The sequence below is a fragment of the Neoarius graeffei genome, chromosome 14, assembly GCF_027579695.1.
Source record: "Neoarius graeffei isolate fNeoGra1 chromosome 14, fNeoGra1.pri, whole genome shotgun sequence".
In the NCBI taxonomy this organism is placed as follows: domain Eukaryota; kingdom Metazoa; phylum Chordata; class Actinopteri; order Siluriformes; family Ariidae; genus Neoarius; species Neoarius graeffei.
This window is the reverse complement of record NC_083582.1, coordinates 77,822,727-77,845,305: the sequence shown is the minus strand read 5'-3', so window position 1 is coordinate 77,845,305 and position 22,579 is coordinate 77,822,727.

Here is a 22,579-nt window from a genome sequence, read left to right as displayed (position 1 = left end):
ACTGAGATGTGAACCATGCCAAACTTCTCGATGGATGAAGTTCTGGTAACACTCTAGGCATATTATTTTGTTAAAATATCAAATCATGTGACAGGGAATAACTGATACTCATGATGCTAAATCTAATTCTAACGTCACTCATATTCAGTCTGACAACATTGTGTGATTGTTTTATCAACAAATCAAAAGTATCCACTTGACCTTTGTAGTATAACAAGGAACACTACAGAAATAATTTAATAACTTCACAATGAACTACAGTGGTGCTTGAAAGTTTGTGAACCCTTTAGAATTTTCTATATTTCTGCATAAATATGACCTAAAACATCATCAGATTTTCACACAAGTCCTAAAAGTAGATAAAGAGAACCCAGTTAAACACATGAGACAAAAATATTATACTTGGTCATTTATTTATTGAGGAAAATGATCCAATATTACATATCTGGGAATACATATCATGATGGGAAGGAGCAGTACCCTAGCCTAACAATAAGCAATACCGGACAATGTGCAATAATGTGTAATATAAAGTGCAATATCTCTCCTGCCACCTCCACCCCCCCTTCTCCCCGCCTTCCCCCCTTCCTCTCTTCCCCATATCTTATTCTTTTTATATTTGTATATGTAAATACTTAATTTATTTTAATTTATCTAGAAGTGTTCTCTATTTCTTTTCTCTGTTTATCTGTAATGATGCTGCTGGAATCTTAATTTCTCTGAGGGAACCCTCCCAAAGGGATCAATAAATTTTATCTAATTTAATCTAATCTAATCTGTGAGTGGCAAAAGTATGTGAACCTTTGCTTTCAGTATCTGGTGTGACCCCCTTGTGCAGCAATAACTGCAACTAAACGTTTGCGGTAACTGTTGATCAGTCCTGCACACCGGCTTGGAGGAATTTTAGCCCGTTCCTCCGTACAGAACAGCTTCAACTCTGGGATGTTGGTGGGTTTCCTCACATGAACTGCTCGTTTCAGGTCCTTCCACAACATTTCCATTGGATTAAACATAATCTCAAAAACCACGTATTCTCATTCCCCAGCTACACTTGACCTTTATCTTTAAGGTCAGGACTTTGACTTGGCCATTCCAAAACATTAACTTTATTCTTCTTTAACCATTCTTTGGTAGAATGACTTGTGTGCTTAGGGTCGTTGTCTTGCTGCATGACCCACCTTCTCTTGAGATTCAGTTCATGGACAGATGTCCTGACATTTTCCTTTAGAATTCACTGGTATAATTCAGATTTCATTGTTCCATCAATGATGGCAAGCCATCCTGGCCCAGATGCAGCAAAACAGGCCCAAACCATGATACTACCCCCACCATGTTTCACAGATGGGATAAGGTTCTTATGCTGGAATGCAGTGTTTTCCTTTCTCCAAACATAACGCTTCTCATTTAAACCAAAAAGTTCTACTTTGGTCTCATCTGTCCACAAAACATTTTCCAATAGCCTTCTGGCTTGTCCACGTGATCTTTAGCAAACTGCAGACAAGCAGCAATGTTCTTTTTGGAGAGAAGTGGCTTTCTCCTTGCAACCCTGCCATGCACACCATTGTTGTTCAGTGTTCTCCTGATGGTGGACTCATCTCATCTCATCTCATTATCTCTAGCCGCTTTATCCTTCTACAGGGTCGCAGGCAAGCTGGAGCCTATCCCAGCTGACTACGGGCGAAAGGCGGGGTTCACCCTGGACAAGTCGCCAGGTCATCACAGGGCTGACACATAGACACAGACAACCATTCACACTCACATTCACACCTACGCTCAATTTAGAGTCACCAGTTAACCTAACCTGCATGTCTCTGGACTGTGGGGGAAACCGGAGCACCCGGAGGAAACCCACACGGTACGGGGAGAACATGCAAACTCCACACAGAAAGGCCCTCGCCGGCCCCGGGGCTCAAACCCAGGACCTTCTTGCTGTGAGGCGACAGCGCTAACCACTACACCAGATGGTGGACTCATGAACATTAATATTAAGGGCCCCATACACGTTCAAAAAAGTCGTCAAAATTTTGTATCAAAATTTTGATATCAAAATTTTGATACAAAGTTTGATCGTGTGTAGGGTGTTTTGATGTCAAAAATTTGATGTCAAAATTTTGAACCCAAATTTTGACATGTCAAATCACTTTGATATTTTTTGAAGAGTCGTCAAATTATTGATGCGTGTGTGGGGGGCTTGTCAAAAGTTTCATCAAAATTTCATTTCGATCTTGACCGCCGAAGAGACAACTTCACAAGTATCATCACCATGTCTGGAAAGAAAGAGACCAAAGCGGCCAAAGAGGCAAAACAAAAGTTTCTCATTGAAGTTTTGGAGTTGTACCAGACTTTGCCGGCCCTGTGGAAAATTAAGTCAGATGATTACAGCAATCGTGATAAAAAAGCCGAAGCGTACGAGATTCTACTGAAGAAATATCGGATGTATTTCATTTCCACCACATTAGACAATCTAAAAAAATGTATTAACAGTCTGCGAACGAATTTTCGCAATGAATTGCGAAAAATGGACAAAAGTGCCAAATCTGGTGCCGGAATCGAAGACCTGTAAATGTCAAAATCGTGGTTCATGGATTCGATGATGTTCTTAAGAGATCAGGAGACTCCTGCCCAGTCGAGAAGCACAATGTCCGACACCGATGATAACAACAATAGCGAAAAACCAGAAACAATTCAGGTGAGTTGATGAGTATTCTTTTTTTTTTTAATTTATGCATTATAATTCATTACATAAACACCGAGTTTGAATATCCGTATACGTGTCCGCTGTACACATGGTGCGACTCCAAGAGAGTGATATTGTCCATACAGTTTCATATCCAGCACAACTACAATGTCTTGAATGTATCGGTGTCAGAAGGTTTAGTGCAGGCTAGAAAATCCCCATAATTATTATTATGAAATTCTGGCATCTTGCCAATGAACACGGCCTTGTGTACAGAAGTATTGGCGGTAGGAATCTCGTACACCACGTACGTCAGCACGAATGTTTCTATTCCTACAAGTCTCCAAACCTTCGAGCTCATTTGCTTCGCGCCAGTCCGCTGGATGCAACTCGTGATTAGCATCTTCCCAGTCTACACTTCCGGCCCTCAAGTAGCGTTTTGATTTCTTGCGGAGAAAATTGTGCAGATAGCAGCATGCTAGTGTTATCGTCGTGGCCTTTTCAGGGGCAAGTTGTATGGCGCTTCGAAATACACCAAACCGTGTGGACAATATGCCAAAAGCATTTTCTGATACACGTCGCGCCCTGGCGATAATTGAACACTCGCTGGTCATGATCTAAATTATCGCCGCTGTATGGCTTCAGTAGGTTTTCTGTCATTCCAAATGCATCATCGGCGACGAAAACGTACAGCAATATTGTTTCCGTTTTGAACTATGGGCTCTGGTGCTGGGAGCTTGAGAGCGCCGTCGTCAAGGCGTCGGCCAAATTCAGTCACTGCGATCACTCCTCCATCGGAAACGCGCCCATTGACGCCTACATCTGCCATAATGAATTCATAATCGGCAGTGACAACAGCCATGAGTACAATGCTGAAGAACTTTTTGTAGTTGAAGTAGAATGATCCGGATCTGACTGGTTTTTTTAATCGCAATGTGCTTGCCGTCTATAGCACCTATACAGTGCGGGAAATTCCAGGCCGTCTTGAAGGCGTCGCTCGTTAGAATCCATTCCTCTGGTGTGTTCGGCAGCTGAAAGAAATTGAAGGCTGTTACTCAACTGACAATAATTGTATACAAAACAATTACCATAATAATTTTTCTCGATAACTGATATCCTACTGTGCCACTGTATTTTAATAAGATAATGTCATTCTGTTTATTCTGTTACAGACCCAAGATGACGCAGGAGACAGCACTGTTGATGCAGGAGACAGCATTGAAACAGAAATCTGCGAGGGGTCATTACCAGAGATGAAAAGCACAAAGCCGAGGCCAATGAAGCCGTCAGCCTCCAGTCAGATCTCTCTTGGCGGCGGTGGCAAAAAACGTAAGCAAGTCCTGGAAGCTGAGAAAGCCAAGCTGCTGTCCATGGCAAAAGCACGTTTAACTGAGCCAGATGACGAGTACCTCAACCAAGCCAAGACATGGGCACATGAATTGAAATATATGGATACCAGACAAGCGCTGTTTGCAAAGAAAGCCATAAACGACATACTGTTTGAAGGTCGATGTGGCACACTGCACAGAAATTCGGTGCAAATAAATTGCGAAACCTCCACTCCATCCAGTAGTCATTGCAGTACCCCCCAGGGTTCACTTGGCAACTATCCATTTCAGCCTGAATCTACATCTTCTTTCATGAGCAATTTCCAGGGCAGGCATTTCTCTCGACCAGAAATGGGTGGTGACCAAACTGAAATGTCGGAATTTTTCAGCAGTTTCGATCCCAATGCTTGACTTTCATGACATACCAAGATGAGGTGTGTCAATATTGATATAATGTCAAGATTGTTCATGTACAGTATGCACATGATTTCATGATCCTGTAATATCGAACTCAGATTGCCACAGACAGTGCGTATTTTCAATTTTCAATTTATTTTTATACTTAAAATACTATAAATATGTTCAGTTTATTTTTATGTTCATAAATTTGAAACATAATATGAATGTTTCTTGAATAAAAGTTTACTCACCTTTATTGTTTGTTGACGCTTCAGACAAAAGATGATGGCCTCGCAAGTTTCAATAACTATCTTTCCAATTGCTTGCGGAGACATTGCAGTCAGGAATAACAAGGCTTCAAAAGAATTTCCAGATGCCAGGTACCTCAGTGTGATGGATAAGTGTTCACTTGGTGGTATAGATGAATGCATCACAGTGTCTTCTTTCAATATCAATGGCTTGACAAGGTCCAATAATTCATCGAAGGATGGGGCATCCATCCTAAGGAAATTACGGAAGTCCTCTGGTTCTTTGAGATGAAGTTCTCTGAGGAGGTTGACGTGACCATACGTTCACCGTTTCAAAAACCAGTCTTTTGACCATTTCCGTCGATGCCGAGGTGGTTCATTGTCCAAAGCGAACACAAGTGCTACGGCCACTGCTGCATCCATGTCAAAGTTTTTGACAATACTGAATTTTTGATAGAAAAAACATTGAATCGTGTGTGGACATTTTACATTAAAATTTTGACGACTTTTTTGAATGTGTATGGGGCCCTTTAGCCAGTGTGAGAGAGGCCTTCAGTTGCTTAGAAGTTACCCTGGGGTCCTTTGTGACCTCGCCGACTATTACACGCCTTGCTCTTGGATAATCTTTGTTGGTCAACCACTCCTGGGGAGGGTAACAATGGTCTTGAATTTCCTCCATTTGTACACAATCTGTCTGACTGTGGATTGGTGGAGTCCAAACTCTTTAGAGATGGTTTTGTAACCTTTTCCAGCCTGATGAGCATCAACAATACTTTTTCTGAGTGCCTCAGAAATCTCCTTTATTCGTGCCATGATACACTTCCACAAACATGTGTTGTGAAGATCAGACTTTGATAGATCCCTGTTCTTTAAATAAAACAGGGTGCCCACTCACACCTGATTGCCATCCCATTGATTGCATCCCATTGATCCCACAGCAAGAAGGTCCAGGTTCAAGCCCCATGGCCAGCGAGGGCCTTTCTGTGTGAAGTTTGCATGTTGTCCGTGTGGGTTTCCTCTGGGTGCTCTGGTTTCCCCCACAGTCCGAAGACATGCAGGTTCGGTTAACTGGTGACTCTAAATTGACCATAGGTGTGAATGTGAGTGTGAATGGTTGTCTGTGTCTATGTGTCAGCCCTGTGATGACCTGGCGACTTGTCCAGGGTGTACCCTGCCTTTTGCCCGTAGTCAGCTGGGATAGGTTCCAGCTTGCATGTGACCCTGTAGAACAGAATAAAGCAGCTAGAGATAATGAGATGAGATAATATTTTGTCTCATTTGTTTAACTGGGTTCTCTTTATCTACTTTTAGGACTTGTGTGAAAATCTGATGATGTTTTATGTCATATTTATGCAGAAAAATAGAAAATTCTAAAGGGTTCACAAACTTTCAAGCATCAGTGTAAGCCTTTATTTGTCATATGTACATTAGAGTCCAGTCCACTACTGCCGGCCATTCGGACCCTGTATGACCGGAGCAGGAGTTTGGTTCGCACTGCCAGCAGTAAGTCAGACTCATTCCGGGTGCATGTGGGACTCCGCCAGGGCTGCCCTTTTTGCCAGTTCTGTTCATAACTTTTATGGACAGAATTTCTAGGTGCAGCCAAGGGGTGGAGCGTGTCTGGTTTGGTGGCAGCAGGATCACATCTCTGCTTTTTGCAGATGATGTGGTCCTGTTGGCTTCATCAATCTGTGACTTACAGCATGCGCTGGGATGGTTTGCAGCTGAGTGCGAAGCAGCTGGGATGAGGATCAGCACCTCCAAGTCTGTGGCCATGGAGCTCAGCCAGAAATGGGTGGAGTGCCTACTCTGGGTCAGGGGGAAGTTGATACCTAAAGTGGATGAGTTTAAGTATCTCAGGGTTTTGTTCATGAGTGAGGGTAAGGGGGAGTGGGAGTTGGACAGACAGATTGGGGCAGCATCAGCAGTGATGTGGACGCTAAACCGGTCTGTTGTGATAAAGAGAAAGCTGAGCCAAAAGGCAAAGCTCTCAATTTACTGGTCCATCTATGTTCCCACTCTCACATATGGTCACGAGCTGTGGGTAGTGACCGAAAGAATGAGATCGCAGATACAAGTGGTAGAAATGAGTTTTCTCTGCAGGGTGGCTGGGCTCTCCCTTAGAGACAGGGTGAGAATCTTGGTCATTCAGTAGACTCCGAGTAGAACCGTTGCTCCTCCACATTGAAAGGAGTCAGTTGAGGTGGTTCAGGCACCTTGTTAGGATGCCCCCTGGACGCCTCCCAGAGGAGGTTTTCTGGGCATGCCCTACTGGGAGGAGACCCCGAGGCAGACCCAGGACATGCTGGAGAGATAACATCTCTCCGCTGGCCTGGGAATGCCTCAGTATTCCCCCGGATTAGCTGGTGGAGGTGGCTGGGGAGAGGGAAATCTGGGCTCCTCTGATTAGGCTGCTATCCCTGCAACCCATATCTGGATAAGCAGTAGAAGATGGATGGATGGATGGATGGATGGATGGATGGATGGATGGATGGATGGATGGATGGCTGTACATTAGAGCACAGTAAAATTCTTTCTCTGCATTTAACCCATCTGTGGACATGAGCACGCACACCCAGAGCAGTGGGCAGCTGTGCTGTAATGCTTGGGGAGCATTTGGGGGTTAGGTACCTTGCTCAAGGGCACTTTAGCTATTCCTGCTGGTCCACGGAATTGAACCAGCAACTTTTTGGTCCCAAAGCTACTTCTGTAGCCTTTTGGCCATGGCTTCCCCATGTTTATTGTACAGTTAATGTTTATTGCGGCGGCACGGTGGTGTAGTGGTTAGCGCTGTTGCCTCACAGCAAGAAGGTCCGGGTTCGAGCCCCGTGGCCGGCGAGGGCCTTTCTGTGCGGAGTTTGCATGTTCTCCCCGTGTCCGCGTGGGTTTCCTCCGGGTGCTCCGGTTTCCCCCACAGTCCAAAGACATGCAGGTTAGGCTAACTGGTGACTCTAAATTGACCGTAGGTGTGAATGTGAGTGTGAATGGTTGTCTGTGTCTATGTGTCAGCCCTGTGATGACCTGGCGACTTGTCCAGGGTGTACCCCGCCTTTCGCCCATAGTCAGCTGGGATAGGCTCCAGCTTGCCTGCGACCCTGTAGAACAGGATAAAGTGGCTAGAGATAATGAGATGAGATGTTTATTGCACAATTATGCTTCATTAAGCGATAAGTGCCTCTTTGGGGATAAATGGATGATGTAATGGATGATGTAAAACTGTAATATTTCAAAAAGTAAAGCTATAATTATCACCCTCTCACTCCATAGATGAGTAGGCCATTGAGCACTTGTCTCCAATGCACATGGTGATGGTGACGGTGGCGTGGTTGGCTCCTTTATGTCCCGGGGCTCCCTCGTGTCTGTGTCACCTTCTGGTGCTGCCTTTTAGTTATGATGTCATAGTTAGTCTTGCTGGAGTCCCTGCTTGCACTCAGTGCAAAATGTATCCTGTTCTTCACCATTAGGTGACACCAGGCATACCAAACAACCTGTGCCCCCCCATCTGTTTGTCTCTGTTGAGTTACATGTCGATCCGAAGACACCAGTGGTGCTGACATCTTCTGCTCTTCAGACCTGCCTAATCCATCCTGATGCCCTACTTCTGGCAGGAGTCTTATCACATTGCTCCCATGGAGAATGGCCCCATATGGACAGTTGAAAGACACACTTAGGAGATGACTTTGGACACTTATAGTTTTGCTATGATGACTGAGGACTACAATCACCATGATAACCTTAGGACTGCAGTTGTTTTACACTCACATTTCCATCAATGAACAGTTTATAACTTCAACAAAACAGACTCCATGTTAAATTATAATTAATTTTCTGGGTTCCCTTTAGAGTCTGGTTCCTCTTGAGGTTTCTTCCTTGTGTTGTCTGAGGGAGTTTTTCCTCACCACTTTCACCCCAGACTTTCTCATCAAGGATAAATACATTTATTAGGGATAAAATTAATTAATGTTTAAAGTCTAATTTTCTGTAAAGCTGCTTTGCGACAATGTCTGCTGTAAAAAGCGCTATACAAATAAACTGACTTGACACGGCTTTGAGATATCTTTTCAAGCCTAACCAGGTGTACCCTTCTGTGCCTCCACATCTCTCCTCCACATATTCTTTGGTCTTCCCCAACTGCATCTTCCTTTTGGATTCCATGTCAGTGCCAGTTTTCTGATGTTATTTTTTTGGCTTTCACAAAGTATGACCAATCCATGCCCATGTCCTTCTGCTAATAAGATGCTCTACTGGCTCCAGCCCCATTTGTTCCCATAGATCTTCATTCTTGATAGTTTCTGGCCACCAAATTCTTAAGATTCTTCTGAGACATTTGTTGACAAACACTAGAACTTTCTGTAACAGAAAGTGATCATATTACAAGGAAAACTTATCAATATTTTGAGAACCAGGTCATACTACTAGAACAGAATGGTACACATCAGAACAGCAAAAATAAAGAAATACATAATCTTCTGGCAGATCTCCAGCAGGTTATTGGTATTAAAACTTTGCAACTGTATGAGAAAGTGCATTTTCTTTCTTTTTTTTAAGTAAAGAACCACACAAACTCAAAGGATATTGACTCTTTTGTTGAAGGAGAAACTGAAGTAAGTGGTCACCTTTAAAGTTTTCAATGGTTACATGTGCACCATAATGGAAATAACTAATTTCCATTTTGACAAACTCAATACACTAATTGAGCAATGCTATGTTTTATGATATATGGACATGCTCATCTCATTCTCATCTCATTATCTCTAGCCGCTTTTATCCTGTTCTACAGGGTCGCAGGCAAGCTGGAGCCTATCCCAGTTTGCTGTAAGGCTTATTTTTTTTCTACAAGCACATACAGCCCATTCTATAATTGTGGGTACATTTCAAGTGTTGACTCTATTAGTCATTGTCAACTCTGTTATCGTTAAACTGGGCAATCCATTAACAGACTTGATGATAACAGAGTTGACATTTTCCACCATTTTGTATCTTAACTCCACATGCTAACCTCAAACTAGCTACCACACGGCATGTATAAAAACAGAATTTTATGGATATTTTTATGCCCTGCCCAAACAAAGTTTGGCAGGGGATATAGAAACGGGTTCTGTCCATCCCTCCATCCATCTGTCCATCTGTCTGGTCATGTTTTCATTTATGGGCCATATCTTTAAAACTACTGAATATATCTTCATGAAACTTTGTACATATATCAAGCAACATGTGAACTGGTGCCTTTTGCTATTTTGGATTTTTGGAAAAAAAAAAAAGCATTTTTCAAATTTTTACATTAAAAAAAATTGATTTTGACTGAGTTTCTAAGAGTAATGTTCATTTCCAGAACATATATCCAAAACTATTCATGATATGGATTTGAAACTTGGTATACATGTTAACAAGGTGATGTAGATGTGCCTTTTCATACAATGAAATTTGAGAAATGTTATTGTATATATAGGACAGATATATATATATATATATAAGCTGGATAGTACAGTGGTAATGCTCACTGACTATGACGCAGGAGATCGGGGTTCGAATCCCGGTTGGGGCAAAACATCATCCAGTAAGGGTCCTTAGGCAAGACCCCTCATGATATATCAGCCTACCTCAGGCTGAAGACATAACTGATAGTCATACCGGCTCAGACGTCGCCTGGGTCAACAAGGTCTGCGTCAGTTGCTAGGGAACCAGGGCAAACTGATGAGAAATGGGCTACTGGAACAAGACATCGATGGACGAGGACAGAAAATATGGAATTGCTGGAATGCTACTATACAAGCAATCCCAGAGAGAGGGGATACTACTACAACTAGAGATTAATGAAATACAACAACCAGGAAGACAGGTCAGTGGGGAGATGTCATCATCCCCACAACCAGAGATTGGGTACCAAGCCCCAACACCTAACAGCCTCAACACAAGAGCTGCTGACCTGAGAAGGAAGATTGTGACCCAACTGGAATACTGAAGCTGAGTTGCCAAGTACCTTCAGAAGATCTACTAGTAGATGTGAATGCTGCTCTTAAGACAATCTCCACAAGAACCATCACTGAGACCAACAAGCTGATACACAGTACAGCAACCGTAATCATGGAGCTGCTTGGACACAAGGTGGGCTCGGGACATAACAAACAGTATCCACCATGGAAGAGACGATTAGAGGCCAAGATAAAGGCAGCATGGAGAGAAGTTAGCCAGCTAGCTGAACTACAGAAAGGGAACATGGTGAATAAAGGGGCACCCAGGAAGTACAACTCACTCTCCATACCAGAGGCACTTGAAACTGCCAAACAGCAACTAACAGCTCTGGCCACCCGGAGGCCAGAAGAATAAACAAGCTGTTCTCCACTGAACCAGCCAAGGTGTACTCTCAGTGGCAGGGGAACAACAACCGGTCAGACCCACCAAGAGCTGAGGTGGAAAAATACTGGAAAGACATATGGGAAAGAAAGGCATCACACAACACCGATGCCCAATGGATAGTGGACCTAAGAGCTGACCACAGCAACCTCCCAGAACAAGAACCAGTAGCCATCTCAATGGCAGATGTCCAAGAAAGAGTGTCAAAGATGAAGAGCTGGACAGCACCAGGCCCCGATGGCTGAAGAAGCTAACTGCACTCCATGAACGCCTAGCAGCACAGATGAACCAGCTGCTGAGGGATGGAACCCACCCAGAATGGCTAACCCAAGGCAGGACAGTCCTAATCATGAAGGACCCCCAGAAGGGACCCATCCCATCCAACTACCGGCCAATTACCTGTCTCTGCACAACATGGAAGGCCCTGTCAGGCATCATTGTGGTAAAAATGAGTAAGCATGTGGCTCAATACATGAGCGAGGCACAGAAAGGGATTGGCAGTAACACCAGAGGAGCCAAGCACCAGCTACTGGTCAATAGAACAGTTGCCCGAGACTGTAAGAAGAGACAGACCAACCTGTGCACTGCCTGGATTGACTACAAGAAAGCCTACGACTCAATGCCACACACATGGATACTGGAATGTCTGGAACTGTATAAGATCAACAGGAACCTAAGGACCTTCATCCAGAACTCAATGGAAATGTGGAAGACAACCCTAGAGGCCAACTCAAAACCCATTGCCCAAGTCAACATCAAGTGCGGCATATACCAAGGAGATGCGCTATCACCACTGCTGTTCTGCATAGGCCTGAACCCCCTCAGTCAGATCATCACGAAGAGCGGCTACGGGTACCGATTCCATAGTGGGGCAACAATCAGCTACCTGCTCTACATGGATGACATCAAGCTGTATGCCAGGAACGAGCGAGAAATAGACTCGCTGATCCACACCACCTGGATCTACAGCGATGACGTAGGGATGTCATTCGGATTGGACAAGTGTTGCCGGATGGTCTCAAAGAGAGGCAAGATGATCCAGACTGAGGGGATTGACCTACCAGAGGGCAACATAGGTGATATCCAAGACAGCTACAAGTTCCTTGGCATCCCACAGGCTAATGGAAACCATGAAGAAGCCACAAGGAAGTCAACCACAGCCAAATACCTCCAGAGAGTAAGGCAGGTCCTGAAAAGTCAGCTGAATGGTAAGAACAAGGTCCGAGCCATCAACATGTACGCACTATCAGTCATCAGATACCCTGCTGGTATCATAAACTGGCCAAAGGAGGAGATAGAAGCCACAGATATCAAGACTAGAAAGCTCCTCACCATGCATGGAGGGTTCCACCCCAAGTCCAGCACCCTGAGACTATACACTAAGCGGAAAGAGGGAGGCCGAGGGCTAGTGAGCGTCAAGACCACGGTCCAGGATGAAACATCAAAAATCCGAGAATACATCAGGAAGATGGCCCCAAAGGATGAACTGCTAAGTGAATGTATCAGGCAGCAGAACCCTGATGAGAGTGCAGAGGAGGAGGAACAGACAACCTGGAGAGACAAACCCCTACATGGCATGTACCACCGTCAGATAGAGGAAGGGGCTGATATCAAGAAATCCTACCAGTGGCTGGATAATGCAGGACTGACAGACAGCACAGAGGCACTAATCATGGCAGCACAAGAACAGGCCATAAGCACAAGAGCCATAGAGGCCAGGATCTACCAGAGTAGATCAGACCCAAGATGCAGACTGTGCAAAGAAGCCCCTGAAACAGTCCAGCACATAGTAGCAGGGTGTAAGATGCTAGCTGGATCAGTGTACATGGAGAGGCACAACCAAGTGGCTGGGATAGTATACAGGAACATCTGCAACCAGTATGGAATAGAAGTACCCAAGTCCCAATGGGCCATACCACAGAAGGTGGCTGAGAACAACAGGGCCAAGGTTCTGTGGGACTTCAGCTTCCAGACTGACAAACAGATCCTGGCTAACCAACCGGACATAGTGGTGGTGGACAAAGAGCAGAAGAGGGTGGTGGTGATAGATGTGGCGATCCCAGCTGACGCCAACATCAGGAAGAAGGAACATGAGAAACTTGAGAAGTATCAAGGGTTGAAAGAGCAACTGGAACGGATGTGGAAGGTCAAGGGTTGCGTGGTCCCCGTGGTAGTGGGGGCACTTGGGGCAGTAACCCCCAAACTGGGAGAGTGGCTCCAGCAAATCCCAGGAACAACATCTGAAGCCTCAGTCCAGAAGAGCGCAGTCCTAGGAACATCGAAGATACTGCGCAGAACCCTCAAACTCCCAGGCCTCTGGTAGAGGACCCGAGCTTGAGGATGACATGGATACCACCACCCCCCCACCGGGGGTGAGAAGGAGATTTTATATATATATATATTTCATGGCATTTAGCGTCTGATTGTTGGACTGAATCACTTTCTGTTTATTGGAGTTGAATGGATGAATCAGGAGTCGAAGACAGCCAATAATGTGGGGGGAGGGGTGGGAATCATTTACTTAATGTTTTATGGATAAATTGGGTCTAAAATGTACATCAAGCATCGCTGTTGGTGAAAGTTTGTTATCATTTGCATTATTGTTCAAAACTGATTCAAAAAGATTTCTTTTGTGGAAAATAACAAAAGGTTTATCTCACAGACGTGACATGTACCCTGAGTTCTAGAATGACTCATATGCTATAATGCATGGAGTTCCCCCTCCATTGGGATTGCTAATTTGGATTACCATTGATCTAAACACCCTCCTTGAATAAAATGACAACATAACCATCAATAGCCTTGAAGGTATCCACTGCCTGTGAAGAAACAATAACTTCAACATCCAAATCCTCAACATCTCTCAGTTTAGCACTCAGAGCCTATATGCACCAGTTTGTCATCAAATTATGACTCTTTTGTCAATATATTATGACTTTATTTCTCAAAATCCTGTATTTTTATGATTTGAACAGTGGTTTATGGGAACATTTTCTGTAAATATACCACCTAAATCCCGACATTACTTCAGAGTAACTGCTTCGAATGGTTTGTTATTTGTCCACTGCTGTTGCTCTCGAGACTGTAAGAAACACCAGTAGCTTTTCAGGAAAAGAGGAGTCCATTCTTGTTCATGATAAGGGGATTGAGGTATTGTGTGGTTCATGAGCTTGGAGGAAATCTGATTTTGCAATGCTGTAAATTCTTAATGTGAGGAAAAATAACCCACCAAACACACAACGTATATACAACATAGTGGTTAGGTAGTGGTTTGGTAATGTCAGGGAAATACGTCGTCGTTACATAGTAGGCACATCCTAGTACAACGTTGTGCCAATACGTAACAACAACATAGTGGTAATACGTAATGACAACGTAGTGGTAATACCTAACGACAACGTAGTGATAATACGTAACGACAACGTAGTGGTAATATGAGACATATTAATACATAACGACAACGTAGTGGTAATATGTAACGACAACGTAGTGGTAATACGTAACGACAACATAGTGGTAATACGTAGACAATGTAGTGGTAATACCTAATGACAATGTAGTGGTAATATGTAACGACAATGTAGTGGTAATACGCAATGACAACGTACTGGTAATACACAATGACAACGTACTGGTAATACGTAATGACAACGTAGTGGTAATACGTAACGGCAATGTAGTGGTAATACATAATGACAACGTAATGGTAATATCTAATGACAATATAGTGGTAATACCTAACAACAACGTAGTGGTAATACGTAATGATAACGTCATGGTAATACGTAATGGACATGTTATCTGGTGACCATCCAGTGACATATGTCCTACTACGTAGTCTACATGTTGTGTGTATTTTCTATTTGATGATCGATATATTAATAATTTGCTTTCGTACATTTTGTTGTATGTCTCTATGAATAACATTAACAATGTGATCTTGGTCTATTTATGAATTGATCATATTTTAACTTTAAAATAGCACGAAATGAGGCCATTTCAATGAAATAAAAGTTCGTAGATTCATGATTTTGCAGTTAGGCATGTCTTATCAGTTTATCTGCACTGTAACCCTCTAATATAACTATTAGTGGTATTTTTTTTATCCAAAATCATGTTCGGTGTACGCAAAACTTTAACTGAAGGGGAGGACTTTAACATGATCCGTGATTGCCAACAATTTATTTCCGTGACCGGTGATTTGAGCCTGTTTCTCTTCCTGTGATGTGTGATTGAGAATGTTTATGTTTGTGACCCCTAGGGGTGGATCTGGAGGCGGGGTTTAACTCCCCACCCCCCTTCAGCGACCGCGGGGGGGTATAAAAGAGTAAACACAATAGAAAACTTGAAGCAAGGAAAATGATTCAAAATATGCTCAAATTCACTGAATGAACATGTACAATTTCATTTCCCAGGGCACATTCGAGCCGCTCGCCGACGCTTTTCGTAGAAATTATGAATACAATACAATCCCTGCCCCTCTCCCTGATGCCCCCCACCCTGTTAACTTGGCGGGAAAAGGGCATATGCTGGCTGACCGCTATCCCATCATGCTTTGCGGCTCTGGATCGTGTCGGTCTTTCAAAACCTGTTGGAGCGACTTCTGGCCTCCCAGTTTTGTTTTTTTTTTATTCGTGCGAAGCAAAGGTATTTGGTTATAATTAGAGAGCTTTGATTGACAGAATCTTTCAAGGTAAGAATGTTACCCTTGCTATTGTTGTCACTATGTGAATGTAAGGTGATTAAGTCTGACGATATATTATATGCAGATGTTATCATTAAATGTTTATTTTAATGAATGTTAGTGTGTGAGTCTCCACCACAGGAAAGATGTTGTTCTATCCACACTGTTGTAATAATTAATCAGAATGAAAAATGCAGACTTCTTTTGTTGAAAAAAATATATGGTTGTGTGACCATGTTCGTAGATTTGTAGATTTTTATTTATTTATTTATTTAATGACTCATCCAGCGAACATCATTAGTTATGCTGAATGGAGAAAGTCCAGATGTGCAAACTGGAACTCCAAGAATATCCACATAAGAACAGCTTTGAAAATACGTAATAGATGGTGTATTGATTTATACCACAGCGTTGATGAATTCTGACCAGTTCTGACTGGTCAGAGGTCAGAAGATGTTGATTAAATTTTCTATAGCTCTGATTTGCAGCTCTGACTGAAGCACAGCTGCAAATCACAGAGTTATACGAATGTCTCGTCTCATCTTGTCTCGTCTTCATCCACTTTATCCAGGGCCGGGTCGCGGAGGCAGCAGTCTGAGCATGAAAGCCCAAACTTCCCTTTCCCCAGACACCTCGGCCAGCTCCTCGGGAAGAACACCGAGGCGTTCCCAGGCCAGCCGAGAGACATAGTCCCTCCAGCGTGTCCTGGGTCTTCCCCGGGGCCTCCTCCCGGGGGGACATGCCTGGAATACCTCCCCAGGGATGCGTCCAGGAGGCATCCGAAAGAGATGCCCAAGTCACCTCAGCTGATTCCTCTCGATGTGGAGGATCAGTGGCTCTACTCCGAGCTCCTCCCGAGTGACTGTGCTTCTCACCCTATCTCTAAGGGAGCACCCAGGCACCCTGTGAAGGAAACTCATTTCGGCTGCTTGTATCCGCGATCTTGTTCTTTCGGTCATTACCCAAAGCTCATGACCATAGGTGAGAGTCAGAACGTAGATCGACCAGTAAATCAAGAGCTTCGCCTTTTGGCTCAGCTCCTTCTTCACCAAGACGGACCAGTAAAGCGACCGCATCACTGCGGAGGCTGCACCGATCCGCCTGTCGATCTCACGCTCTATTCTTCCCTCACTTGTGAACAAGATTGTGAGATACTTAAACTCCTCCACTTGAGGCAGGACTTCTCCACCAACCTGGAGAGGGCAAGCCACCCTTTTCTGGTCGAGAACCATGGCCTTGGACTTGGAGGTGCTGATTCTCATCCCAGCCGCTTCACACTCAACTGCAAACCGCCCCAGTGCATGCTGAAGGTCCTGGTTTGAAGAAGCCAACAGGACAGCATCATCCACAAAAAGCAGAGATGAAATCCTGTGGTTCCCAAACAGGATTCCTTTCGGCCCCTGGCTGCACCTAGAAATTCTGTCCATAAAAATTATGAACAGAACCTGTGACAAAGGGCAGCCCTGCCGGAGTCCAACATGCACTGGGAACAGGTCTGACTTACTGCCGGCAATGAGAACCAGACTCCTGCTCTGTTCGTACAGGGACTGGACAGCCCTTAGCAAAGAGCCCCAAACCCCATACGCCCGAAGCACCCCCCACAGAATACCATGAGGGACATGGTCGAATGCCTTCTCCAGATCCACAAAGCACATGTGGACTGGTTGGGCAAACTCCCATGAACCCTTGAGCACCCTATGAAGGGTATAGAGCTGGTCTGGTGTTCCATGACCAGGACGAAAACTGCATTGTTCCTCCTGGATCTGAGGTTTGACTATTGGCTGAATTCTCCTCTCCAGTACCCTGGAGTAAACCTTCCCGGCAAGGCTGAGAAGTGTGATTCCCCTATACTTGGAGTACAATCTCCGGTCCCCTTTTTTAAAAAGAGGGACCACCACCCCAGTCTGCCACTCCAGAGGCACTGTCCCTGACCACCACGCGATGCTGCAGAGGCGTGTCAGCCAAGACAGCCCCACAACATCCAGAGACTTGAGATACTCAGGGCGGATCTCATACACCCCTGGTGCCTTGCCACCGAGGAGCTTGAAAACCACCTCAGTGACTTCGGCTTGGGTAATGGACGAGTCCACCTCTGAGTCATCAGCATCCGCTTCCTCAATGGAAGACGTGACGGTGGGATTGAGGAGATCCTTGAAGTATTCCTTCCACCGCCCAACAATATCCCCAGTCGAGGTCAACAGCTCCCCACCCGCACTATAAACAGTGTTGGCAGAGTACTGCTTCCCCCTCCTGAGGCACCGGATGGTTTGCCAGAATTTCTTCGAGGCTGACCAATAGTCCCCCTCCATGGCCTCACTGAACTCCTCCCAGGTCTGAGTTTTTTCCTCTGCAACTGCCTGAGCTGCGGCACGCCTGGCCTGCCGATACCCATCAGCTGCCTCCGGAGTACCAATAGGACTCCTTTTTCAGCTTGACGGCATCCCTTACTTCCGGTGTCCACCACTGGGTTCAGGGATTCCCGCCACGACAGGCACCAGAGACCTTGCGGCCACAGCTCCGAACAGCTGTGTCTACAATGGAGGTAGAGAACATGGTCCACTCAGGTGCTGATCAGTTGACAGCTCAGCCCCTCTCTTCACCTGAGTGTCCAAGACATAGGGCCGGAGATCAGATGAAACGACAACAAAGTCGATCATCAACCTCCAACCTAAGGTGTAACCGTGACTAGCACAGAAAACACCACTCGGCTTCAGATCGGGGAGGCAGTTCCTCCCAATCACGCCCCTCCAGGTGTCACTGTCGTCTCCCACGTGAGCATTGAAGTCCCCCAGTAGAACAATGGAGTCCCCAGTCTGAGCACCTCTCAGTACCTCTCCCAGGGACTCCAAGAAGGCCAGATACTCTATACTGCTATTCGGCCCGTAGGCACAAACAACAGCAAGAGCCCTCTCCTCGACCTGAAGGCGCAGAGATGCGACCCTCTCGTTCACTGAGGTAAACTCCAACACATGGCGGCTGAGCTGGGGAGCTATAAGCAAGCCCACACCAGCCCACTGCTACAAAAACACCACTGCAAGAGTCCAGAGCGTCCTCCAGGCACGACCCCCAACTGTCCACATGGGGCCGCCCTCCATAAGAGTGATGCGATGAGACTTCAACCATACACAGGGCACCAGGACGGACCAGGCAGGTCCGAGGAGCAGAAGAGGCCAGCATCTCAATCCCAGGACCGACATGTAACTTAGAGGGACCGATTTAGGGAGAGGGGGAGAAGAGAGAGAAAACACAGGTTGTTAGGTATGCCCAATGTCACCTGAATAAGTAGGAACAGTATACATATTGCACTGAGTACAAGCAGGGACTCCAGCAACTAACTATGACAGCATAACTAAAAGGGGAGAGCCAGAAGGTAACACAGGCATGAGGGAGCCATGGGACATAAAGCAGCTAGCCACTACACCATCAACAAACTCGAGTGAGCAAGCGAGTGGGGACTGAGAGCATCCATACATCCCAGTTTACCAAAACACTGTCTGAGGACCCTCCAGATCTACACCTTTACCTCATAAACACCATTAACACAAGGCTTGACAAAACAGATATGCTTTCAGCCTAGACTTAAATGCTGAGACTGTGTCTGATTCCCAAACACTACTTGGAAGGTTGTTCCATAACTGTGGGGCTTTGTAAGAAAAGGCTCTGCCCCCTGATGTAGCCTTCACTATACGAGGTACCAGCAGATACCCTGCACCTTTTGATCTAAGTAGGCGTGGCGGGTCATAGAGGACCAGAAGTTCGCTCAGGTACTGTGGTGCAAGAACATTCAGTGCTTTAAAGGTCAATAGTAGTATTTTATAATCAATATGAAATTTGATTGGGAGCCAGTGCAGTGTGGATAAGACAGGGGTGATGTGGTCATATTTTCTAGTTCTAGTAAGGACTTTTGCTGCTGCATTTTGAACTAACTGGAGCTTGTTTATGCACTTATTGGAACATCCAGACAGTAAGGCATTACAATAATCCAACCTGGAGGGAACGAAAGCATGAACTAGTTTTTCCACGTCATGTAGTGACATTAAATTTCTTATCTTAGCAATATTTCTGAGATGAAAGAAAGCTATCCGGGTAATGTTATCAATGTGAGTTTTTAATGAAAGACTGGGGTCAATAATCACTCTGAGGTATTTTACTGCTGCACACGAAGAAACAGAAAGGCCATCCAGAGTTACTGTGTAATCAGGAAACTTACTTCTAGCTGCATGTGGTCCTAATACAAGTACTTCAGTCTTGTACAACAACAAACAAAACAAAAACCCAAAGAAGTGTGTCTTTTTTTGTCCAGAAACCTTTCCTATGGTGGAAAGCTTTCTGACTGTTACAAAATACTGATACTGGAGACCTCTTCCACAAATGTTCATAATAATAATAAAAAAGAATTCCCCCCACCTCCCCAGGGTGTATACCACCTCTGGCCTGAAGATAGCAAGGATTGGATAATACCACACCTGTACACTAAATTTAATCAAAACCTGTTCACTACTTTTTGAGTAACATTGGGAATAGGCAAAAAGTTCTTGGATCTTCATACATAGCTGGATTTGCATCAAACTCTAATCAATTGTTCCTTGGCCCATGGCTCACCTTTCCTCCAAATTTCATCACAATCCATTCACTACATTTTGAATGACATTGGGAACAGGCAAAGAAACTGAGGCGAAAACTTAATCTCCTCCAACAAAGTTGGCAGAGGTAAAACGTTAAGATGGGGGCAATTTACAGCCAGTAATAAGGTGAAACAATTAAACAATAATATGATCTGAAACACGAGTGGTCTCAACAGGTGATTCTAACCATGCTTTGGTACAAAATCAGTGTCCAGGAAAGGCCTAGTCTTTGAGGAGAAAAGATGGGCTGAAGATGTCCAGTTTGTCAACAAATGTATGAGAAAATTTTTGAAATGTTTAAAAACAATGTTTCTCAAAGAAAGATGTGAACAGATTTGGAAATTTCAATCTCAATGATGCATAATATTAAAAAAGTCAGTGAATCTGGAAGAGTTTCGGTGTGTAAAGGGCTCAAGCCTAATCTGAACCCCCGTGTTCTCTGATCCCTCACTGCATCAAGAACCATCATTCATCTACAGCTGATAGAACCACATGGGCTCGGGATTACTTTGGCAAACCTTTGTCAAGCTATAATATGGAGTTACATCCACAAACACCAGTTAAAACTTTACTGTACAAAAAGGAAGCCTTATGTTAACTGTCTTCAGAAGCACCATCAACTTCTCTGGGCTCTGAGGCATCTGGGATGGACCATCACACAGTGGGAACGGGTATTGTGGTCAGATGAATCAGTATTCCAGGTCTTTTTTGGAAGAAATGAAGACCATGTGCTCCAGACCAAAGACTAAAAGGCCCATCCAGACTGTTACCAGGAACAAGTCCAAAAGCCAGGGTGTGTCATGGTATGGTGTTGGGTCAGTGCCCTTGGTAAAGGTAACTTACACTTCTATGATGGAGCATTAATGCAGAAAAGTACACTGAGATTTTGGAGCAACATCTGCTGCCTTCAAGACGACGTCTTTTCCAGGGAGATTTCAACAAGACAATGCAAAACCACATTCTGCTTACATTACAAAGGCGTGGCTGTGGAAGAAGAGGGTGTGTCCCCTCTGTCCCCAACAGAGAATGTGTGGAGAATTTAGAAATGAAACATATGACAGTGACGACCCCGAACTGTTACACACCTTAAGACGTGTTTGGAGGAAGAATGGAACAAAAATAACACCTGAAATACTTCATCACTTGGAGTCTTCAGTCCATAAACATCTTTGACGTGTTGAGAGAAGGAATTGGAACATTATAAAGTGGGAAATACTTTGTCACAAGTTTTTATTTTTATTTATTTATTTAATGTGTTGCAAGAATCAAAATTGAAATGTGTTTATTTTAAAAAATAATAATAAGGTAAAAAAAAATCAAATAATGTGCACGTGTATTGTTTTGAGTTTAATACAGGTCAAGGATTGCTTTCAGTTTTACTTACAATTTCAACATACAGTCCCAACTTTTTCTGATTTATAATGTAAATCTGATTCTGAGACATAATATAAAATACAAGTTAATCAAAATAATTTTAATTTTGAACCGGTTCACCATTCTCATCAGTGGGAAAACACTGGGAGTGACATCATCGGAGTGAAATATCAGGAATTAAATATGTCACTCAGATCCGTGATGTATTTCATATGAAAAATGGAGTTTTTCAACATGAGAAGGTAAACTTCATATCTTCAAGCCAACATGTGATTTTCCTTTTATTATATCGACACATTCACAAACAAAAAGTCCCCAAATTTATCAAAACAATTAATTGATTTCCTCACGAGGGACAGAGATTTATGTCACGGTTTTGGTTCTCCATGTCCTGGATGTATATATATTCCTGTGAAGAGTTGGATAAATGTTTATTTTTTTAGCTGAATTTGAGCTGATGGTAATATGTACGGTGATTATGTTTCGAAAAAAAAGGCAAAAAATAAGGAAGGTAAATTACAAAGCAGAGCCTGGAGGTGATGTAAACAGCTTGAATGATTATGATTACTGAAACAACCCATGTGATGTAGCTGTATTCACAGAGCAATATGTAACATTACCCCAGTGATCTCATTTGAAAACAAGGTTGGCATGGCATTAAACAAGATTAAAAACACAAAATGAACATGTAAATGTTTGGACGATGTCTGTGCACCTAGACTGAGGGAAGAGAGAAAAATAAACTAAAGAAGATATTTTTTCCTCACCCTGGACTGAAAAATGATGAAGGATTCAGATAGATGTAGCTTATTGAGCTTTATGCTTGACTGCTTGTTAGTTTATAAGTCTGCTTATGCACTTTGACTCGCATCACATTAGGATATGCTGAG